The sequence below is a fragment of the Carassius gibelio genome, chromosome B10, assembly GCF_023724105.1.
Source record: "Carassius gibelio isolate Cgi1373 ecotype wild population from Czech Republic chromosome B10, carGib1.2-hapl.c, whole genome shotgun sequence".
NCBI classification, from domain to species: domain Eukaryota; kingdom Metazoa; phylum Chordata; class Actinopteri; order Cypriniformes; family Cyprinidae; genus Carassius; species Carassius gibelio.
The window spans coordinates 13637208-13656966 of record NC_068405.1 but is presented as its reverse complement, the minus strand read 5'-3'; the positions used below and the strand labels follow the sequence as shown (position 1 = coordinate 13656966).

Genomic DNA, 19759 nt, shown 5'->3' with positions numbered 1-19759 from the left:
GTACAGATCTGTAATGCCACTGTAAATCTGAGACATTATCAATTTAAAGACTTCAGGCTATAATTCAGGGAAAATCCTGAGGGTTTAAAAGACAAATGCAGCTCTTATATTTGTTAAAGCTCTTACATTATATCCATATAAAAACATATCATGCGAATGTTACAGGGTTTATCAGCCTTAAAGTCAAATTTAAGACAAACATTGTTGGATTGTATAGAACTAAAGAAGTATGCTCCAGGAGTAAACAGCTTTTTCAGACCCGCTGTGTTCACTCTGTAACCCTTATGAGTTAAGACCTGATGAGCAATTCACACATTTGCACTGATATTGAAAAACACTTCTCACAGACGACCCGAGAGACTCCGCTTATGGAAAATTCATGTCCTTGATGTCTCAGCAACTAGAAAATGTTGATATCCTCCCACTGAACGGGATGCAAGATGCTACTTTACAGCAGTTGAGCGTGCTCTAGTTTGTCTGTCAAGTTCTTCTCACTCCTCCGCTGGGACAGGATTTGACAGCGCCTCAAAACATTGTGACAAGTGAGTGAGATTGTAGTCACAAACATTCCGGATACGTTTTACAGAATGGATAGAAATTTGCTTCTCTTCATTCAGCAATCACCAGACTCTGATTCACTGGTCTTATGATAATGATTCTATATGGAGAACATGTAGGTTATTATTATGGTAAAAGGATGGCTTTTGAATAACTGAAGTGCCTCTTTTTGTTTCTGAATATAGCAATTTCAAAGCTAACACACTTGACTTTTCACTGCCCAGGCTGGCAGATCACATACAGATTAAAACATTATTTACAGATTAATAACACTGGCACTTTCCTCGCAGTTTATACAGCTTAAATATGGACATTTGTCTTACACAAATGCACCAATTCACCCTGGAGCTGTGTGGAGCACTTTTTATGATGGATGGATGCACTTTTTGTGCTACAAAATCTCAACCCCAATTCACTGCCAAGCTTGGACGAGCCAGGACATTTACATTTTTTTTTTATATAACTTCGATTGTATTTGTCTAAAAGAAGAAAGTCATATACACCTACAGTAGGATGTAAATTATGGGGTTAATTTAATTTTTGGGTGGATTATCCTTTAAAAAAAATTCATTTTTTTTTGTTTTATAAAATAAGACACACACACACAGATATATATATATGTATATATATATATATATATATATATATATATATATATATATATATATATAGATAGATATATTATAAAATTATATTTTTAAATAAATATAGCTTTATAATGCATTACAAATCGTTTTTAATGCACCATATAAACATGCTTAAAGCATTACATTCAACATATTTTTATATAATTAATATTCTTGTGTTAAAATTAATAGTCTATTCTGCATTCATAAAAATCAGAGATTTAAAATGTATGTATTGCCGGTTAAACACAGAAACCTGTGTCTTTTGATTAGATCTCCTGAAACGGATCTTAACAGCAGGTGTAAACCAGGCTCAAGAGCAACAGCTGTGACACACACATCTGTATTCTGCTTTAAAGATGCTGGTAATGAAGTACAGGTACATGACATATAATTGGAGGGCTGACTAAAAGGATGCATTTGAACCATACTGATTGCCAAGAAAGCCATCTGGCAAACAGCAACACTGTCTTTTCCAGGATGCCCGTAATGTTTAGGCGGAGCGAGGGCCATGCAGATAGACAAAGGCCAAGGCTGAAACCTATGGAGATAGAAAGAGATAAAGACAGACAGTGGCAGAGAGGAACAGAGCAAGAACATCACAGCTACCTTGAGCTTTAAAAGTGTGCTGGAGAGTGGGATATAGTGTGAAAAGATGTGAAAAAAGAGATAAATATGGATAGACAGAGAAACAGGAGGGAAGTGTTAAATGGAGGGGGTGAGAAAAAAGAAGTGAGAGTCACACAGCTGTCACACCTCTTGCACATGAAGCGCCTTCAGTTCAGCTCCATTCAGAAAAGCTTCAATTAAACTGCAGACCTTAAACAGCACAGAATGAGAGAGAGAGGTTGTTATGGAGAGACGATGTGGGAGCTGCTGCCGCGGACAAGGAAGCTCTGAGTAAACAAGCTCAGATGCCCTCATCTTAAAGCTTAGCTAATACACGCTCACATTTACACGCATTTCATTTTGAAAGGAACCAAAGGGGAAGGTTCACCCAAACTGAAGATTCTTTCATCATTTGTTCACTAGTATAAAATATAGTTTTTAAATCATTCCTTTCTTTCAAGGAACACAAAAGGAGATATTTTGAAGAATGTTCATGCTGCTCTTTTCCATATAGTTATGAGTGGCTGTCAAGTTCCAAAAACACCATAAAAGCAATTCATATGACTCATGTATGCAGTAAACTATATCATAAACTATAAAGTTATATGACAGCTTTGTGTGAGAATCAATTTTTATTTATATTCTTATTCTTTATATATTTATTGTTAACACCAAGTTTTCTCGGTCTTACAGGTCAGGGACAGGATGGAGACAGCTGCAGGCAAAAGCAACATGGGGAATAATATCAACACATTAACAACACAAGTGATTGATGACACCATCCAGCCTCAATATAAAGTGATTATAACAGGCTATCAGTCACAAACACAGGATTGGACTTGGTGGTGGTGGTGTTACTACTGTGCATAATATGAGTGTGCTTTATATGTACACACTTTGTGTATTCTTAATTTGCACGTGTTAATCCCATGGGCTCTGCCCTCATAAAGGAGACATGGTTGTTTATTTGCAGGAAGGTTATGAGATGCAGTGGAAAGTTACTAGGAAAAAAATAATATTTTAGAAGACAGTCAAATTACTTGACAAAAATATTATAATTAACAAGAATACAACAACCTAATTTTAAATAAATAAAATTATGGTAACCATAGTTTTCAACAAAAAAAAAATCATAGTCTCTTAATAGATAAAGGTTCACAGAAAAATAAAAAAATGTTTCATTTCAAACCCATATTACTTTCTTCTGTTGAGCACAAAAGAAGATATTTTGAAAAATGTTGGCAACCAGGCTGGAACATAAATGGAATATAAATACAATACAATATTAACACAATGGAAGTCAATAGCTATGCTTCCATCCAGAGTTACGAATTAAACTTTGGAAATTTTGAATATTAATTAATTAATTTTCTACAGTAGGAGAAGGCAATGTATATAATAATTTTTGTATACAATAAATAACGAGCTTCAGAGCACATGAAATGGTCACATCATCTTGTGGCTGCTGTTTGGGAACTCAGTTCTAGGAGTTATAACGAAGCACTTTGATTAGTGAGTGAATTAGTGAAGTGACATTCAGCCAAGTATGGTGACCCATACTCAGAATTTGTGCTCTGCATTTAACCCATCCAAACTGCACACACACAGAGCAGTGAACACACACCCGGAGCAGTGGGCAGCCATTTATGCTGCTGCGCCCGGGGAGCAGTTGGGGGTTCAATGCCTTGCTCAAGGGCACCTAAGTCGTGGTATTGAAGGTGGAGAGAGAGCTGTTCATGCACTACCCCCACCCACAATTCCGTCCGGCCCCAGACTAGAACTCACAACCCTTCGATTGGGAGTCCAACCCTCTAACCATTAGGCCACGACTTCCCTTGATGAGACTTTACATAAGAATTTTAGAATGACAAAACTAGCATTTCAAGTGCTGTGCCATGCAGGGGCGTAGATCACGCGGGGGACGCAGGGGATGCCCCCCCCCCACTTTTAACCTGTTAAATGTCACCGTTGACTATACTATATTACAATCAAATTTAATCTAATCTTGACAAACTATGTATCATTGGAAAGGTCTAAGACTCCCAAATATACATTTTACCAATATTTTTTGTTAAAAATTATGTAGGAAAAGTAATAGATGAATTTATGACAAGAGTGCACCCTCAGAAATCTACATTAATAAAGGATCTTTGACCTTTGTTTAAAAAAAAGACTTCCACGTTGCCTTTTTCTCTATCACATTTTAGAAATCATCAGAAGTTATATATCACTTGAAAACATAAAATCTCAAAATTCATCCTTCAAAACCCATTTTAAAATCAGACATTGCATTACCATGTAAATGGTACCTCAAAATCATGTTACAAAATGTTTTCAGTCATGAATTATAAAAATTTAGGTTTGTATCATGCACATTCATGTCTATCTTCAAAAAACGTGACAGTGACAGTGACAGTTAACAGGTTAATATAATGGAAATTCGTCCCCCGCACTTTTTCTGGAGTAAAAATGCTGAAAATACAACTTTGATCACACGAATAAATTACATTTTAAATATATTCAAATAGGGAAAAAAGTTATTTTAAATATAAAATAAATAATCACAATATTACTGTTTTTGCTGTACTTTGGATCAAATAAATGCAGGCTTGGTGAGCAGAAGAGACTTCTTTAAAAACAAAATATCTTACAGTTCAAAAACTTGATTGTTAGGCTATATAGATTGCAGAAATGTTTTATATATATATATATATATATATATATATATATATATATATATATATATATATATATATATATATATTTTTTTTTTTTTTTTTTTTTTTTTTTTTTTCTGTCCCCCTCACTTCTGAAAAGATCGCTACGCCCCTGGTGCCATGAGATTAGGCCGTTGGTTGTTGCAGTTATCCTGTCCCGTTGCAAAGTCACATGTTTTTTTTTTTTTTTGATGCGCATTAAGATATTTATTCATTAAAAGTGTTTCCATCGTAATATATGCACGTTTCCTCACCGTATAAGAAATTTATCCAGCTAAGTTGAGTGCATACGTTTTAGAATTTTAGAATTTGTGCGCATCCTGGCATTTCCATCCAGCATTATTATATACAAGAGCCCAAAAAAATAGGTGGATGGAAACATAGCTAATGGGAACCAAAAATGTACCAACATTTTTCAAAATATCTTATTTTCTTTTGTTGGCTTTCATTTTTGGGTGAACTGTCCCTTTAAGAGACTTCTTCCAGCGTTTAAGTGAGATCCTGTATTAATTATGGTTTTACTGTACAAAACAAAAACTGTATTGTATTTTGATGGAAACTCTGGTGGTTACCATAGTAACATTTATTAAGGGTTACTGTCAGAAAGAGTAGAAAACAATGAATTCCTTGAGCTGAATATTATCATCATGGAGGATGTTGGGGATATAATATCAGACAATGAGATTATGCAGTAACACGGTCATTATGAAAATAATTCTTGGGAAACTACAGGTCTAGTCCCGTTGCCATGACAACCCTATCTCACAGACTGCTGGAGAACTCTTTCTTCAGTGTGTGTGTGTGTGTGTGTGTGTGTGTGTATAAAGGTGAGGCGACAGCCCAAGTGTCCCAGTCACTGCTCAACATTTATTTTTCTTTTCTCTGTTCTAAGAACACTTTACAGGTGAAGAGGACAACAGAACATACAAATAAGCAACATTATTTCACTCTATTATTATTCTGAGACAAAAGCTGAGTTCTGGCCAATCAGTGAACAGGTAACGTCTACTCCCCGCATATGGGGGCTGGGATAGAACCAGGTGATTAATGCCAGTTTGGGGAGCTCTGCAGTCTGAACACACACACACCGACACACACCGACACACACACACACACCGACACACACTTGAGGTGGAGCATGCTCACCAAAATTTCCTCGGCTGTACTTTGCCTGTAACTGAAAATAGCTTGCAGCAGCTATGTGATTCAAATCCATTCCCACTCCATCACATCCCATTCTGGGGTTATTTATCTGTGTGGAATGATTATTCTGTCCTGGAGGAGTCACCTGGAGAGGTGCGGCATGGCTAAACCTTAATCTTCACTGCTGATGGAACTCTGTCAAGGAGATAGAAAGCGATACGATCCCATCAAGGTAAAAGATGAGTATCTTAGTTGCTCTATTGAGTGTGCTGAAATCCCCACTTATTTCTGAAAGTTCTGTGAATTTTTTTCAGATTACTTTTTAAATCAGGTATGACACGACTATATTTGCAGACACAAACATAAGCTGCATATTTACTGACAATACCATCAAATATGGAAATGAGTTAAGAAGGTAAATGAGGATTTAACATGTAAATGATGTCATGACAAATTAACAGTACAATGGAATTAAATTGAAATGTAATCTAATGTATTATATTACATTACACACACACACACACGTATATATATATATATATTATATATATATATATATATATATATATATATATAAATATATATGCACACACACACACACATATATATATATATATATATATATATATATATATATACATACACATATATTAAATTAAAAATAAAATAATATAAAATATATAATAATTTTATACAGTTTACAATCTAATTTATCTATAGTATGCCATGTATATAGACATATATAGGTAGATATATTGCAGAAAATAAATCTACCATAACAATAATACCTTCATTTGGAAATGATATCCATTTAATAACATTCTGCTCTGATTGGCCAGCTATCCAGTGCGTGGTGATTGGCCGAATTCCTTAAGCTTGTGACAGAAACGTTACGCCCCTTAACATACTGTGATGTCCTGTGTCCCAGCACGACAAGACAAAAACAATAAAACCCATTATAAATGAGGCATATGTTGCATCCAGTAGGGACAATATTACTGATTACAATGACTTATACTGTGTTTTTACGTATTGGGTTGCGTAATTTTTCATATTATACTGTCCCTGACAAACAAAGACAGAAGACATTAGCTTATCTGACAAAACTGTTGCCCAGTTTGAAACCAAATCTGATCCTGTGTTAAATAACACTCAGTCATTGGGCTCTTATCTGTGTTTGGTGTTTGGTAAATGATCATCTCCAGAGCAAAAGGCTGAGTATGGCAGCAGACCGGCAGACCAAGAACAATATTCGGAGACAAAGATTTTCTGAGGAGACCAATGCGGCGGCATGGAGCGCTCAATCTGTCTCAGACAAACATGGCAGATGACAGTGACAACTCACCCACAACAAATACTCATAAACAGCACTGCAGAGCAAAAATGTGCAGACTAATAAGCTTGTATCACTATTCTTGTTCAGAATCAATTGGAAATATGAGCATACACTACTTTAAAATAATGAAGGAGAGACCGAGATTGAGAGAGTGCAGAACAAAGAGAGAGAGAGAGAGAGAGAGAGAGAGAGAGAGAGAGAGAGAGAGAGAGAGAAAAGAGAACGGATGAAAGAATCAGAAAGCCACTTAGCAGAAAGTCAGGTCTGTTCATCACACAGCCCTCATAAAAAAGAGGATAAACACACTTTGGGGCGGGATATTGAATTAAGGTTGAGAGAGGAAGGAATTGAGATTCTGAAATCAAATTACTCTGCCTTAAAAAAAGTGTTTGTCCACAGGAACAGTGAGTGGGACGGGGAGGCTTATTCTCGCATGGGTGGAAAGCTGCTGGGCCAACAATAGCAGATCATTTCCAAATCCTGACCTGCAGTATCAATCCCTGCTGGGTCTACCCACAATGCCACTCTCTCCAAATGAAATACCAAATACACTACACTACACACACACACACACACACACACACACAGACTGCCAAAAAACTAGCACAGCTCACAAACCACACATATAAGAACCACTTTGTAAACAGGTTAGCCTTCTGATTATTAACATTACTGCATACTTTATCAAATGTTAGTGCACATCAAGGGCTCAAGATTTTGCTAGTTAGCATGGTTAGCTTCCTCAAGTTTAGCCCAGTTCACCATCTTTCTCCACTGATGGCCATTCAAAGGTCAAAACTTTTTTGCTTGCATAATGCTGACTGATGGATCTTTTAGGTTTAAAAATAATAAAAGTCCTTCTATATTCAACGTAAAAAACTATATAAAACATTGCAATCATTCTTATTCTTATAAAGCCACTAAAACTATAAATGTTTAGGTTTAATTTAGGTTCTGGCTGATGCTCTGACTGTGTTATATCACAAGTGACACAATTTGGCAAGCTGTGCTGACAGGCCGTGGGTGAGGAGTGGCATATGGCTGTTAGGAAATGCAATTCTGGGATAGGAACTGGCCGTATGACCCTCATTTAATGCTTCACAAAGCAAAAATACATATCTCCGTTCATGATTCACATATAAAACTTTTCTGCTGAGTCTGACTAGATTGACTGCACTGATAGTAAGGGTGAAATTGGTGCAAAATCTAGGAGATCTGGACATCTTTTCACATTCTGTTGTGCCTGAATCAACAGTGTTTGCTTCTTCTAGCCCGATTAGTTTGTAATATACAGCATATGTATTTTAATATACAGCCTATCTCAAGAATACAGCATAATATTTTTAAAGTGCCATTTCGAGGTGATTTTTTATAGCAAAAATATATAAATATGGCGGATGTCCATGATCATTTCACAGACAAAACAAAATTGAATATACATTTTGTGAATAGATTACTTTGCTTAAACTAAATTATATTTTCTTTTTTTGAAGCCTGTGTTTTCTGTATAACAATGTAACTACCATACGTAACTTGCAGCTTAACTACCATAGTACAATGCGTCACTAGAAAAATAACTAGCTAGTTACAACTATTTCCCAAAACCATCGCAGCTTTGTCACACATCCATCGTTCGATACTTATTTTGTTCTACAACGGTCATTAATGACGTTATCAAGCAAAAGGTGGAGTTACAACTTCTGCTATATAATTCGAGATAATAAACATACGTAGCACACACTTAAAAATAAAGGTTCTTTATTGGCATTGATGGTTCAATGAAGGACCTTTATCATCTATGCAAACTTTCACTTGCACAAAAGTTCCTTTACAGTCGAAAAAATGTTTGTTTGTTTGTTTGTTTTCTCCACTCTTAAAAATGAACATGTTGGTAAATCCATAGTTGGCTAATGATACTTTAGGGAGACACACTGAGCCATCTGTGGGCGATCTGGGTAGGTGTGCGTCTAAGGCTGAAAACTGTGTAACGGTGACCCAAAACTGCAGAAACCCCTGCAGAATTTCCACTAAATGACCCAGATTCCCACCTAAAATGTAAATTTGCTTACAGTAGGTCTGTGAGTTGTATGATATCAGTGTTTCTTGTGCTAAAGCAGTGCAGTATGGAGATGCAGAGAGGGGTCAGAGAGAGACGGAGTCATGGGAACAGAGCTAAATGCAGCTTCAGCACCTGCAGTGCGGCTAGGCGGACTCATCGATCTGGGAAGAAAGCTATGGGCTACATTCAGTTCAGTGTTGCCCCAATTCTCCCGGGGTAAGCGTCGTTATTGTTTCGTTAAACCACTCTTGGGCTGTTTAATTGGTACACCAGTGCAGTGGCTTATTGATACGTTGAGCTGTGGTGCTCATGTGGGAAATACTGATTTGAATACAGCTCGATCCCATTCTGCTTTATTTCTATCTTTAATACTTTCTTTTCCTCTTTTTTACTACTACAAAACGCACAGGTGGAACTTGAGAGATGGAAAGCATGTTGTCCAATCAAATCTCCATAGGTATTGACACAAAAGAGAGCAAAACACACCCCACACTCCTCATTAGCTTCTTGTGCAGCTCAGATTTGGGGAACAGTCGTAATGTGGTGTTAGAATAAATAAAAAAATAAAACAATCCCTCCCAGTGTCTCTAACAAGATTTCCGTCTTCGGCTTCTAAATGAATCCCTCCTGCCGAGGGCTATGAGCGATTTGCCTACTGCACCCCTTGCCACCAAATCTATCCTGATTATGTCACATGTAAATCCATTTGTCAGATGCATAATCTCCGATCCATTTATCAGAAGGTCAGGAGATGCGGAGGAAAATAGACAGAGTTATTACTCTGTGACTCTCAAATAAGATAAACAGGTCCTGCGGACTGAGGAAGAGAGGTGAATAATGAGCAGATATGCAGAAGAGGAGAATCATTACACCTCTCGGGACACCCCCGCGCCCTCCGTAACAACACAGGGCTGAGGAAATCTGCTTAACTACCACCTTTGTCATTTCAGATGAACCAAAGGCTGGCGAGATGTGTGACGTGCAAGGTGTAAATGTCTTAAATGTCATCTTAGGTGGTTGTATTGTGACAGTACTGATGTAAATGTGGTATTAAAGTGATTGAAATAAAGTTCAGGAGAAGAATGTTCATAAAAGCCTGTCAATCACAATTCTTAAGAACTTATCGAATCTCTTACACTCCTTTATTCTTAGCAGAATGTTAAATCTCTCCATACTTCTGGTTCATGGTTTCCACAAAAATATTAAGCAGCACAACTAATTTTCAGTTGATAATAATAAGAAATGTTTCTTCTGGTTTTGCTGTATATAATACATTTAGCCTTTGTGAGTATAAGAAGTCACCTTCAAAAACATCTTAAACTTTTTAATGGTTGTACATACAGTACAGTTAATATATACAAACCATTGTACATTTTACATTGCAATTATTATGACAATCAAATTATGTTATATTATTTGGTTTGGTTTGTTGGTTTTAACTTGTTAGTATGGAATAGGGGTGCTCCGATCACGATCGGCCGATCGTTAAGGCGCGTCTCATCAGTAAAGCCGGTTCTCTAATTAATTCCATCAGGTGCGTGATTTCACATAGAGCAGCTGTTACTACACAGAGCCGTTGTTAACTGAGAACATGCGCCAAAAAACGCTGAAAATGAAGTGGATTTGCGCATCTTCTCTATTAACAACGGCTCCGTGTAGTAACAGCTGCTCTATGTGAAATCACGCACCTGATGGAATTAACCGCTGATTAGAGAACCGGCTTTACTGACGAGATGCGCATAACGATCGGCCGATCGTGATTGGAGCACCCCTAGTATGGAAGAACCAGTTCGGATAGATTTTGAGACACGGTAAAGCCAACACAGGCTGATTTAAGCGGCTTTTACAGCAGAAACCACAAACAGTGCACAGCTACTGCAAAGCTCTTGAAAAGCCCTTGAAACTGAGAGGCCACAATTAACACACAATATCAGCAATCACAATGAACAGAATCAACCGAAGGACACATGGTGAGACACAGTGAACAGACCCCACTTAAAAAGCTGCCAAATGACTGACAGACTGCTATTGAGCTTATAGCACACATTGACTTCCTTCCGTATATCTACGAAACCTCCCTAAATTTATCCCATTACATCCCACCATACATCCTGTAACAGAAAACGAATAAAAATAGCTTGAAATTGAACATTTCCTATGGCTACATGTAAAGCAAAGATATTTCTGGCTACAAATCCTTTAAAATGATGGAAACAAACGTACAGAGATATTACTACATTTAATAACATGTAAAGTTTTCTAAATGCAACCAATATACAGCGTGTTTATGTTTCCACCCTGAAGCCAATTATGCATGCATGCTTGATAAAACACACAAACACACACACACACGCTCAGACGTCACTCGCGCATCACACACAAGCTCACGGTAGCTTATCACGCCAGCACCACGTGCTTAATTGCATTGCAGCTGGTTCACACACAAACACTTGGTGTGACTGACACTTGACAGAGTAGGAAGTCAAGCACACACAAGCACATAAACACACTACCACCAGAAACAAACATACTGACCCTGAGCCATACAATTATCACCCCATCCACACCTCACAGTGAGAAAACGGCACTTAACCTGAGACTTCACGCATGCACACACACAAGCGCATTGACAAACACATCATGCTCAAATAAGCAGTGACGGCCTCTCAGTGGACAATCATATTGTACACATTATATATTGAAAAAATGAAGACTTACTGAAAAGGTACTCACCCTCGGGCCATCCAAGATGTAGATAAGTTTGTTTCTTCATCAGAACAGATTTGGAGAAATTTAGCTTTACATTACTTGCTCATTAATTAATCCTCTGCAGTGAACGGAAGTCGACAGAATGAGAGTCCAAACAACTGATACAACACCACAAAAATCCACAAGAGACTGTAGTCCATCAATTAACATCCATTTAAAATAAGAAAAAAAATCTTTAAAAAAAGCACCTTTTCACTTCACAAGACATATTGATGGACTTACTCGGGGATTATTGTGATGTTTTTATCAGCTGTTTGGTCTCCCATTCTGACGGCACCCATTGACCACTGAGGATCCATTTGATAAGCAAGTCATGTGATACTACATTTCTCTTGTTTAAATGAAGAAACAAACTCATTTACATCTTAGATAGACTGAGGGTGACTATATTTTCAGCAAATGTAGATTTTAGGGTTAACTACTCCTTTAACACATTGAACATGACCTGAAATTTGTGTTGCAATTAGTTGTGTGTCGCAATTTGTTCTAGAAGCAATGACATTTGTTAGTAAAAGATAAAAAAAAGACTTTTAAATTACGAACCAATTATAGATGGGACATTCAACAGAAGTCATAGCACTCTCATTAATGTTGATGGACGATGACACGGAAGAGAAGAATTGTTTGATAACATTTTTATCTATTGTTTTCTTAGCACAAAAAGCATTCCTGTAGCTTCATTTCTACATTACTACATTTCTGGGGCGTGAATGTGTCAGCTGTGCAGGGTCAGAAAACTCTCGGATTTCATCAAAAATATCTTAATTTGTGTTCTAAAGATGAACGAAGGTCTTACAGATTTAAAAACAACATAAGAGTGAGGAATTAATGGCTGAACTGTTCCTTTAAGAGACATTTCGCAGTTATGAATCTGTGGTTGCATGTATACACTGCAGGTGGCGGAAAGAATTTTGGACTGTGCTGATCCTCTTGGGGCTTGAAATGAACCCCACTCTCTCTCCTCCTCAACCCTCTCCTCTCCTTCTAAAAAAAGCTGAAACAGTAATTACTCCTGCAATCTCCCTACAAGACAGGACAGGACAGGTCTCCTTGCACACAATGGGGTTTTCATGAAAAATGGAACAAAGAAAGAGTGGAACCCTTCCCCCAACATCCTCTCTTTCTCTACCTCCTTCTCCTCGCCACCTCCTCGGGTGCTTTGTCCTGGACAGGCAGACACATTTTATTACTCCCCGACTGCAGCGATGCACTCACTCACGCTCTCTGTCACGGGGTGAACAGGGTTGGCTCTTTGTCTAGACTGCCTATAGAGAGAGTTCAGCACATAAACACACACGAGCACGCGTTCTTATCCCTGCACAGGGCTACTGCATCTGCACATCTCTGCCATGTGCGCTGTATCTTTGTCCTGATGCCGAGTCCTCATTCCCGGCACACACACACACACACACACACACACACACACACACACACACACACACCTGTCAGTCAAGGTCCCCTGATCACATACTGCATTGCAACAAAGACTCCTGTGCAAAATATAGACTCTGTAAAGAGAAATCTGATCTCACAGGCAATATGACAATGTCACTGTCAAAGGAACGGGACCTTTTTTTCCAAGCAGTTCCTGATTAATTTCATTTTATTAAATTTTTTATATACTGATATTTTTATATGCGATTTGTATATGTTAATACATTAGTTAATGCAATAGTAAAAACGAATTCATAATGAACAACATACTTTTACAGCATGTATTCATGGAAGTTAGAAACAGCAATTTTTACAGACATTAATACTAAAATCTGTGAAAATAAAAATCTAATAGGTTAATGTATTATGAAAACTAACAAGTAGCATATTTATACATTAACATTTGCCAAGATTGATAAATGCTGTAAAATAATAATAATAATAATAATAATAATAATAATAATATAAAATTCCCTTATGTTGCTAAAATTTTAATTTCACACCTCATATTGGGCAAAAAAAAATATAATCTAATAAATATAATATTTTCAGAGAGACACATACACATGTTCTGTTAATAACAATGCTTGCAGTAATGAAGTAGGAGATTCTGTATCTTCTTTCATAGCTATTTGAAACAGTAATCACTAGACAAAGGTCCCTGACTCTGTCCTAGGGGGATATGAAGAGGCTTATCCCTCCCTCGGCACAGGTGGAATGTAAAACAGATTGCCCGAAAGGGTTAAAATATTCTGCAGAGCGTCTATAGAGTCACGGGGGAAGGAAAAGGGGGTTGGCAGCAGGTCTGAGCCAATATCTGCACAGATTTATTGGGATTCTTCCACTGTCATTTTGCCGCCTTGCTTTAATTCGGTCTTTAGGTATATTCAGCCACAAAGTTCACAACCATTTTATATGAAAATCCTGACCATTTTTTTCTATCTCTCTGTCAATTATTTATTCTCCTCTCTTTGTTTCTTTCTCCTCTTTTAATGATGCAAGTGTCTTTCTTTGACTCTTTCTCGTTCTCTCCATCACGCGTCAGCCATGTAAACAGAAAGGCATGGTTGAGTACACACACAAAGCGGCGTGAAGGGGAGGAGTGACAGGATACTGCAGTGACCCCGCCTCATACACACACACACACACACACTGCGTCCTTTCGCATCTTCTCTTCAGTTTCACACAAAAAAAAAATAGAATGTAGACAACAAAAACTGGAATGTGATGTCCTGGCCATCAAATGCACCTATAATAAGAGAAATCCACATCTGTTTAACCTCCCAGTTTGCACCTTTAACCCCTAATTCACCATCATCAGAGACCATTACAGCCAATCAATCACAATCTCCCAGAAATCACCACTTTTGCATCCAATGCCTTCCACACCAATTACTTTGCCAAATGGACGGCTTTAGTATAAGCAGAACTGGTTTTAGATGAATGTGTCTGCGGTCAGTGAGCTTTTCATTACTGCACTGACCTCAGCGGACGTCTGGACCATGACAACGACGCTTTACAGTCATGTGATTAATTAGACTGAGAGATGCAGCTTCCTATTCAGACGCAAAGGCAGAGAGGCTGTAATTAATGAAGAGGAAGATGAGGAACCTATGAAAGAACAAGACAGTGAGAGAAAGGAAAAGAGATGGTGACAATAAAGAGAGATATAAAGATGATAGCTCATTTGTTAGAGAAGATAGAGAAAGAAACACGAGCATTTAATAAAAAAAAATGAAAAATTTAAAATTGTAAAAAATAATTAATTGGATTAATAAAAAATATTAAGAAACAATTGTTTGAAGTAAAAAAAATATCTTGACTGTCACTTTTGATATATTTAAAGCATCCATGCACAATTAAAAATATAAATTTATTATATATATATATATATATATATATATATATATATATAAAATCTTATCTTAAACAGTTATGTGTGTGTGTGTCTGTCTCTGTCTGTCTGTCTGTCTGTCTGTGTGTGTGTGTGTGTGTGTATGTATGTATATGTATATATATATATATATATATATATATATATATATATATATATATATATATATATATATATATATATATATATATATATATATATATATATAAAATTTATTTATATTTAGATTTTTTTTTATATTTAATATTAGGCTACAAACTGCCATTCTTAGACACAATAGACATAACAATTATTTAAAAATTATTTTATTTGTGTCCTACTAAAAGTAACATAATACCGGTTCAAAATAACATGATGGTGGGAATATAATAACCCAAAAATAAATGAAAAAGTTTGGGGTGAACCATCCCTTTAAGGCCATCTGTGATGGTGAAATCGTGTGAAAGCGAGAGAGAGAGAGAGAGAGAGAGAGAGAGAGAAAGATTGAGATTCTTATAAATACTTCAGGGCTTTGGAGAGTAAGAAACCATAGGGTGGTGCTACTGTGAGGTGAACGAGGGGTAACTCGCTCCTCAGGGGGTAAAAAAAAATGTTCCATAACCCTGAACTGACCTGCTGTTTCATATAATAAAACAGATTTTCCAGCTCTGACTAAGTTCATTCTCCACGCGGCGCTCCAAGAACGTGTTGTATGGAAGTAAACAGGAGTGAGCGGCTGGGTTAACGGTTTGACTCTGTGGGCGAAATAAAATCTGTGAGTTCTAGTCTCAAAACATGCAACTGAGCTATCAAGGTCACTGTGGAGGGAGGAAGAGAGGTGAGCCGTGGGTTGCCATTACCGATGCACCCCTGGGAAAATACCGGAAGCTTTCAGTCGGCACTTATCGGCAAGTCTCAATTTTCTTTGGAAGAGACAATGGATAATACCTTCAGTGAGAAATGACTAGAAAATGAGAAATGAGATACATGAATCTGAATCTATGAAAAGGCTTAAACAAAGCACTCTTGATTTATAGATAATACACAAAACACCTGTGTAAACACAACATACATTATACTCATAAGCACATACTCTAGTCAACTGACAACAAACATAATGCTATATATGCTACATAATTATCAATGTTAAATATACAAGTCCCCCTAATGTGTATTAGAATGTTTAAGTGATTCTAACTCTCAAAGTTACAATTTCTCCAGTCCTGCCCACTCATCGGGACAGTTTTGGAGACTACAGATCGGTTCTCTGCATCAGTTCTTGCCAGGGTTTTATCGATGAAAGGCTATGTGAGATTCTGCAGAGAGAAACAGAGAAGGTCCCAAGCTCTTGAAATCACTCCCTTTTGCATTTCTTTTATTTCATCTCCAGTCCTTAATGACACACCACATGCAAATGAGAGCGTGGTGTCTGGAAGCGCATTCCGTAGGAGTCATTTTTCACCGTTTCCCAAATAAACAGAACGTAAAAGTCAGTATCGCTGTTGGCAACGCAATGCACCAAATTGGTTTACAAACCACACTGAGAGTTTTAAGCTTCATTTTTGCAGAATTCTCAATATTTTGACTTTTTTTTTTTTACAAATTGCTCTGTATTAGGGCCTTTCCTGTTCATTTTCTATGGTCAGAAAACTTTAGACTTTTAGACTATTAGACTTTTGTTTATTTGTTCAGATTGCATATCTGGAAAAGTCATCAAGATTTGAACAAAAACAAAACAGGTCCAAAATTACAGAAAGATTTAGCGTTAATGTCGACATAGGCTAATGCTAATTAAGCTAATGCAATTAAATTAAAGCAGTTGAGATATTCTCACAATCGCTGCCAGTTAAAGTACATCTTTGACAATTTGATTACAAAAATTGTGCATTATGAATTGACAAAGCAGTATTTCTGAGGAATTCACAGAAATAAAAGCCAATATTTCTACTAATGTGTTAATTCCAAAGTAGCTAAACATTGGCGGATGTGTTCCCAGCAGGCACATGACGTCAACATAACATCAGGTTGACGCTGGACATCATGTTGAACAGACATTGCATTTTGGTTGAGAATGAAAATTGGGTTGACGTAAGTATTTTACTCCAATCTGACATTGACTTAACATTGGATTTTGGATACATAAACTAAAACCAACAAATCAGTATTGGACGTCAATTTAACATTGACATTAGACATTGAATTGACATTTAATTTTGGCCACCCGACTCATAATAAATATCAATGTCTTACGACGCTGTTATCACTAAGCTCTACGGCTGAACAAGCAGCTAGATAATAAACAGCTATTTTAATAACCAACATGTGATGATAGAGTATTGTTAAAACAGAACTAGAGAGTAATGCTAGCAATGATAGCAGAAGGAAACACAAATAAAGTGCTAATGTTTCAGACACCACTTCCTCCCGTTCTCAAGGACATCTATCATCTCATGTGATGACATTAAGAAATCAATCCCAAGAAAAACGGCAACACTACAGCGATATTTGATTCTAGCCTTCCTGGCTGACTTTGCGTGACAAAAGCAGAGCTCAAACCGTGCATGTTTGGCCATACTAAATAAATTAAAAGCATGGTTGGAACCCATACAGCAGCGGAAGGGGGAAAAAGACTGATCCAGTTGAAAGATCAGAGCAGGCTGAGAGCTGGCAGATGAAGACAGGCTGAGGAGACAGAGAACAGGGCACTTTACAAGAGCGCTCTGCAGGGGACGGGGGATTTAGGACAGGTAAAGTGTGGAAAGTGTGATGTTCTCAGCAGGCTAGAACTACTCTAAATCTGTGATCCACATCTGGAGGGCAAGGAATAGAAGTGCTACTGTGTTACCGGAGGATTTGTAGAGATAGAGCGATGGAATCAAGTTGATGGCAGGAAAAACATCCCGGCAGAGCCGTTTTCCAGAGGTAACAGACAGGTCACGCTCACAAGCTGGTTAGACTCGAAGCTTAATATGTCAATAATCACTGGTTTCCCATTTCAACGGACAACTGGAAGAAGTCTCACTTGGATTCTTGTCCATCCTACATTGACTGACAAGTGGATCACAATTCTGGTTCGGGGTAAATGGCTTTATAATCCTTATCGACAATTGGAATGACTCTTATAATACCTCATTATACCTCTACACCCATTTCCCCTTTCAAACCTCCTTCACCTGATCAACACGTCTAGCAACCCCTTGAGACAGACTGCAGCTTTTATCAGATGTGTTTTTGTGATGCTGTAACCTTGACAGGGTTCTTCACACGTTCCCTACCCCCCTACTTCTCCATTTTTGTCATGACCCTGGTCTATAAACTAAAAAAATAAAAACACATAAAAATGGATCAAAGGGGTTTCTGTAAGTAAAACTTCATTATGCAAAAACATTTATTCCTATAGGAGCGGTTGCCGGGATGCGCCGATCGTCAAGTTCATTTCCAGGCTAAGTAAATCAGTTCTAAGCTGTGCCGGAGGCTCTGCCTTCCTCTGATACATCCCAGAGAGACAGCAGCTCTCAAAGACCAGATCTAGACCACTTTAGAGGGATGTTTACATCTTTATCTCATCGTATGAAAGCATATATCGAACCCTGCTGGACCATAACACCAGTCTTAAGTAGCACAGGTGTATGTGTAGCAATAGCCAACAATACATTGTATGGTCCAAAATTATAGATTTTTCTTTTTATTTGCTGAAATCATTAGGATATTAAGTAAAGATCTAGTTTCATGAAGAGGTTTTATACATTTCCTCCCGCTAGTATATCGAAACCTCATTTTTGATTAGTAATATGCATTGCTAAGGACTTCATTTGGACAACTTTAAAGGTTATTTGCTTATATATATTTATTTATTTTTTGCACCCTCAGATTCCAGATTTTCAAATAACTGTATCTCTGCCAAATATTGTCATATCCTAATAAACCATACATCAATGGAACGATTATTTATTCAGGTTTTCTGCTGAATCTATCTATCTATCTATCTATCTATCTATCTATCTATCTATCTATCTATAAGCTGAGAAGAGCTACATTGAAATCACAATATGGAAAATCACAGCAGCATTTGTCTAGTCTATTAAGTTATTTCATAATATTTTTAAATATTTATAAACGTGTCTATAAATAATACAAAATGCACATACACATTGAAAAGTTGGTGTAAAAAGTCAACCTTTTATCTGCCATCACATTACTTTTTTATGTTTACCAAGTTAATGTCCTTGAACAGCAAAGACAGCACTAGAACGGAATAGACGGTCTATTCGTATCAAAACACTCGTGCATGTATATGTTTCTCCAGAACAAGTCACGAAAGTCCGTAACGTAAATTCCGTGTATAAACACTCACCTTTGAGAATCACAGGTTCAGTCTGCCCTCCTTCAGCCCGCTCACCGCCCGCTCTCTCCCACAGCAGACCCGCTGACTGAACGAGCTCGCTCTGAGCGAAGCATCTCGCCTGCTCACTGCTCACCTCTCTCTCTCTCTCTCTCTCTGATCCGGGATGCTGCGGTTGCTGTGTGGTACCTGTTAACGCTGACCCCTGTCGGCCAATGCGGTGAACTGCAATCACATTACACTTGCGTGACACGCCGTCACCAAGCGGCAACAAAGAATGATACACGGGGTTT

At 37.4% G+C, this 19759-nt stretch overlaps 1 protein-coding gene across 2 annotated transcripts in view; it reads right to left on the bottom strand.

The window, feature by feature from the left end:
* LOC127966370 (microtubule-associated tumor suppressor candidate 2-like) overlaps positions 1 to 19757 on the bottom strand; it is a 71958-nt gene extending 52201 nt beyond the window's left edge. For both annotated transcript variants that reach the window (XM_052567293.1, XM_052567294.1), the window contains exon 1: positions 19479 to 19757. The gene's annotated coding sequence lies outside the window, so the exon portion shown is untranslated. The remainder of the gene's footprint in view (positions 1 to 19478) is intronic.
* Between the last annotated feature and the right edge of the window lie 2 nt (positions 19758 to 19759).